General features: G+C 32.4%; 1 pseudogene across 1 annotated transcript; it reads left to right on the top strand.

Moving 5' to 3' along the window:
• Positions 1 to 860: 860 nt before the first annotated feature.
• LOC149237289 (cysteine-rich receptor-like protein kinase 2) lies at positions 861 to 3,357 on the top strand (annotated as a pseudogene). Its single transcript, XR_016245248.1, has 7 exons — positions 861 to 1,716; positions 1,824 to 1,961; positions 2,056 to 2,195; positions 2,282 to 2,492; positions 2,583 to 2,817; positions 2,971 to 3,115; positions 3,227 to 3,357. The product of XR_016245248.1 is annotated as a cysteine-rich receptor-like protein kinase 2 (transcript).
• Positions 3,358 to 5,711: the final 2,354 nt, after the last annotated feature.

The raw sequence follows: 5,711 nt of genomic DNA, 5'->3' as shown, positions 1-5,711 counted from the left end.
CTGGACTCGATAAATTTTGAAGTGAAGAGATACGTTGTACTCGGCAAGGATTTTGAAGCGGAGACACCATTTTAAAGTGTTTTTCTAATAGGTTAAAATAAATTATTTTTATATAAAAATAAAAAATAATTTAAAATTTTATGACTATTTTAATGTCGTATTGTTTATTTGGTGAAGTTGTACCTATTTTAAATAAAAAATTAAATACACTTAAATAATAAATAAATAAATATATTATTAATTTACTATAATATAATTTGTGTATTGTTTATTTTGTCAAGTTGTACATATTTAAAATGAAAATTCTTATTAAAATTTCAAAGATATTTATATACAATTTGAGTGAGCTTGGAACTAATAGTTAAAAGTATATATTTTTTTAAAAAATACAAATATAAAATTAGATAAATAAAATATGTATATCATGATCTTAAATAATAATAATAATATATAATATAATAATTATAGTAATAATATATAATATAATTATTTAATAATAATATATAATATAATAATAATAGTAATAATATATAATATAATTTTTAAGAATATAGATGTTATGATTTCAAATAATAATAATATATAATATAATTTTTAAGAATATATACATATGATTTTAAATAATAATAATAATAATACCTAATATTATTTATATTATACAAGGAAAAATTTAATAACACTATTTATTTATATATATATCAAAAACTTCACCGTGAATCCAATTTAATAAAACTATTTTCATATAGGTTCACTTTTGAGTAAATCCAATTAATTCTGTAGCTTTCCGATACCATTGAATTATAAAAGCAGCTTCATTCAGAATTTGACTTCGGGTTCAGGTCCTTTGGATTGTACTCACTACATTAGAAAAGAGAGGGCGTTCCAACGCTATCGCTGCTCTGCAATGGGGATGACTATGAAACTATTAATCACCAGTGTGTTACTTATAGTCACTCTAACTACGGGGATACGCTTAGCGGTTGCTGATCCGGAGACTTCAACCGTTTGGAGCAATTGCGGCAATTATACATATACAAACGGGAGCGCGTTCCAGCTTAATCTAAACAAGGTTGGATTCACTGGTGAACAATGTTTATGCCACCGGATTCAATACCTCTAGTATTGTTTCTCAGAGGGCAAACAGCAATAGTACTGTTTACGGGCTTGTCCAGTGCAGGGGAGATTTAGATTCTTCCGATTGCAGACAGTGCGCATCCACGGCTAAAGCAAATCTTGTTCAAGGATGCCACAACACTTCTGGATTCATTCAACTAGATGGCTGCTTCTTGCGTTACGACAATCATAACTTTTACAACGACATTGAGAGTGGGAAAGAATTGCTATATATTACAGTTCTCTGCAACAAAAACAATAGCAGTCAACCACAGCAGTTCACAAATGCTGTTAGGGCCCAGCTCTCAAATGTTACCGCTCAAGCTGCAGAGGCTCCCAAACTTTTCGCTGCAGATTCAGTCGCTGCGCCTGGTAGTATATCGCAGCCAATATACAGCTTAGCGCAGTGCTGGAGAGATCTGTCCCGGACAAGCTGCGGATCGTGCTTGACTTTTGCCGTAGAAAATATATTTGCATGCCAAAGTGGAGCTCTTGGGGCACAATTCGGATCCCAGAACTGCTACTTGCGTTACGAGGTTTATGAATTTTTCAATACCTCTGTTCTGTCGCCGCCACCAGGGGAAAGTACTCCAGTGTCTTCTGGTATGTTCTTCCCACTTTTTACATTGAAAAGGTATTGTTTTTAAGATTTTGTTTTGGTGAAATAAAAGATATCCAATTTAGTTAGAATTGTTGTGCAAATTTTGCAGGAGGCAAAAAATCTAATGTCCTTGGGATAATTCTGGGCGTATTAGCTGCCATGGTTGTATTAATTGCAATCATAGGCCTTTGGAAGTGGAAGCTTTTCTCTCGACGGAAGCTTCAGGATCAGATTGATCGAACTAAAGGTCCAGAAATTGCTAAATTGTTTAGCCTCAAGGATTTTCAGCTTGTGTTTGTGAACTGTTCACCAATTTGTTTACCTTGTGATGGGTTTCGCAGGTGACCAAGGAGAGATTAGCTTAGCCCCGACTATCGTGAGTGCGGAACTCATTTTCAAGTACGATTTTCTGAGAGAAGCGACCTCCAATTTTAATTTGGAGAACAAGCTTGGAGAAGGGGGTTTTGGATCCGTATTTAAAGTGAGTTCTTGGTATTGCATTGAATTAAATTCGATATTTAAATGTAATGGAAATTAGAAATCAATTTGAAGTTTATTGATGTGCAGGGAATTTTACCAGATAACAGAGAGGTTGCAGTGAAACGACTGTATATTAGTTCAAGGCAGGGAGACGCTGAATTTCTGAATGAAGCAAATCTCATCAATCGTATTCAGCACAGGAATCTTGTGAAATTGCTTGGTTGCTCCGTTGAAAACTCGGAAAGGCTACTGGTTTACGAATACCTTCCTAACAGTAGTCTCGACAGGATTCTATTTGGTTTCTACTCACTCTCAGTCGCTACATATAGATCATAAGAGTCCTTAGTTTGTACATATAGATTGCTAATCCTTTTACTGTGCATTGCAGATGCAACGAAACGCCATTTACTTGATTGGAAAAAGCGGTATGAAATCATGGTTGGAATTGCACGTGGGCTGGCCTATCTTCACGAGGAATCTGAGATTCGGATCATCCACAGAGATATTAAAGCCAGCAATATTTTACTAGACGACAAACACAGACCCAAAATAGGAGACTTTGGATTAGCCAGGTTTTTTGCAGATGATCGGAGCCACGTTAGCACTAGAGTTGCAGGAACTTTGTAAGAATTTTCCCTACCAATGAAATGTTTGAGGTTCCCAAATAATTCATACGGTTAAGATATGGAAATTTGATTAAATATGGCATTTTGCAGAGGTTATATTAATTCATACGGTTAAGATATGGAAATTTGATTAAATATGGCATTTTGCAGAGGTTACATGGCCCCTGAGTACGCTTTGCGTGGACAGCTGACAGAGAAAGCCGATGTATTCAGCTTTGGAGTGCTTCTACTTGAGATCATCAGTGGACGAAAGAATCAGAGTTCGGGTGAAGACATGGAGTTTCTCATCGAATGAGTATGTTTCCTGTGGTTCTCATCTTTCTAATCGAATTTTTTTCCAATATGGAGAGCTTCTTGCTAACTATAGTCTTTTAATTTATTTTTGTTGATATTGGCCAATTACCAGACATGGAGATTGTATGAAACAGAGAGAGCTTTAGAAGTTATGGATCGGACATTGGATGGCAGTTATTCATGGGAGGAATGCATTAGAGTGATTAAAATCGGTCTTCTGTGCACGCAAGCGGTTGCAGCGTTGAGGCCTTCAATGTCCCGGGTGGTGTGGATGCTGACAAGTGAGCGAGAAGATCTTCCCTCGCCCACAAAGCCTGCTTTCATAGATCTGGATGATGTGGGGGTACCCAACGTAGGCAAGCGAGGCAGAGTTATTGACCCTGACAAAGCATCAAGCAGTAATTGGTCATCGGAAGCACCAACTTCTTCAGCACCTTCCGATATCTATTCTGCAGCAGCTGATCCTTCATCGAGCATTCTGGAGCCAAGGTGAAAGTCAACCAATGCCTGTAGCCTCTTGGCAACATCCTAACCATTACCTGCTCAGACTGTAGGAACACATGGTAGAATGCCTTTTAAAACGAAGAGCAGTGAAGCCATCTGATGCATCATTCGCTGGAAGTGTACGTTGTAATCCACTGTGTACAACACTAATGGTTATGGAATGTTAATTTAGTTTAACTGGAGAAGGGAAAGAAGCCGACACAGTGCCACAGGCATTAAATCAGTTAAAGTAGTATAGGGACATAATCCTTTGTCACCCATTTCCTATTTCCAAATGTACAGCTTTGATGGGCCTGAGTGGAAAGCGAGAGTTTATATAAAAAAATTGTTTTATCAAGATGAGGTGATGTAATTATAATCTTGAAAGAGATTTAAATGTAAACTCTTCTTTACAAAGAGGTTTAAATATAAGCTATTCATTCATTTAGTGGAGTATTGAATCTCGGGCTCATTGATCGTCTTGTGTTTCTATTTTATAAATTAAATATTTTAATGAACCATGTCTAACGATAATTTAATATGGTTTTTTTTCAATAAATAAAGAAATTTATATCAACTATTCATTAAGTGAAGTATTGAAACTTTGGACTTATTGCGTGTGAAGGGATTCTTTGCGAAGAAATATAAATATAAACTATTTATTAAGTATTAACCACTGAAAGTGAAGTATTGAAACTTTGCACTTATTGCGTGTGAAGTGATTCTTTGCGAAGAAATATAAATATAAACTATTTATTAAGCATTAACTACTGAAATTTGGATTCATTGCATGTGAATGTGAAGGATGGTGTTTATATTTGATTTTATTTATTTATTTAGAATAATGATTTATTTGGTTTGATATAATATGTTGTTTAGGTTAATTTTGAAATTATTTGTTTCCGATATAAATTTATTTTTTTTTTACTCAAATTTAACTATAAATTATTGAATAAAAAAAATTAAATATAAATTATTCATTAAATAGAGTATTAAAACTTTAGTTCATTAGGGGTGAAATGATTATTTACCAAGAGATTTAAAGATTATGCTATTCAATATGTAAAGTATTGAAACTTAAAATTTTGGCTCATTAAGTCTTAAGTAATTCTTTGCAAAGTATTGAAAATTAAAAGTTTGGCTCATTAAGTGTGAAGTAATTCTTTGCCAAGAGATTGAGTGTGAAGTGATTCTTTACAAAGAAATTTAAATATATTATATTTATTAAATAAAATATTGAAATTTAGCCGCGTGAAATGTGAATGTGAAGTATGGTGTTTTTAATTTATTTTTATTTTTTATTTGATATAACAATATATTTAATAAAAAATTAAAATGTTTTTTTTAGAAATTAAATATAAATATAGAAAATAATAGTTATTCCTCTAATCATACAAAAATAAATTTAATTCACAATAGTTATTCCTCTAATCATACAAAAATAAATTTAATTCACAATAAAATCACTTTTGTATATTTATATTAAATTCAATTACAAAATCTCAAATAAGATTCCTAACATTTTAATTTATTAAACTATAATAATTTAAGAATTATAAACACAAAAAATAATTTTTTTAAATAAATAAGTAGACATTTTTTTTCTAATTCTAATTAATTAAAATTGGTATTAACTACAATCACCATCATTAATATTATCATTATTCTACACCATAAATATTTATTTAAAAAATCGTGAAGAATACTTAAATAAGATAAAAATTAAAAACTAAAAAAATCATCCACTTGGTTTATATCATTTTCAAGTAAAACACAATATGTTCATAATTGCAAGGGCATGGGTTTGTACATTTCCATCATTGTCACAGTCAGTAAATCTCGATCGATGTTAATTAGACGAGTTTATGGTAGATTTATTATTTTCAAGAAAATGATTATAAATTTCGTCTTTTTGGTTCTTTAGACAATGAAAAATCACTATCTCCCCAAATGCCAAATAATTGCATTCATAGGATTTAAAAAATAAAACCTTAGACAACCATGCTAGATGCTCTTGATTTTTCCACCTCTCAACACAACCAATCTCATTCTCTTGCCTAGCCGCTCTTGGCGTTCCTAGTTCCTCTATGCATCGATCCACAAATAAATCAAAT

The sequence above is a fragment of the Pinus tabuliformis genome, chromosome 8 (assembly GCF_031772625.1).
Source record: "Pinus tabuliformis cultivar Carrire ecotype Pingquan chromosome 8, CPIR1, whole genome shotgun sequence".
NCBI lineage: Eukaryota > Viridiplantae > Streptophyta > Pinopsida > Pinales > Pinaceae > Pinus > Pinus tabuliformis.
Note: the sequence above shows the minus strand (reverse complement) of the source record. Positions and strands in the feature narration are given on the sequence as shown.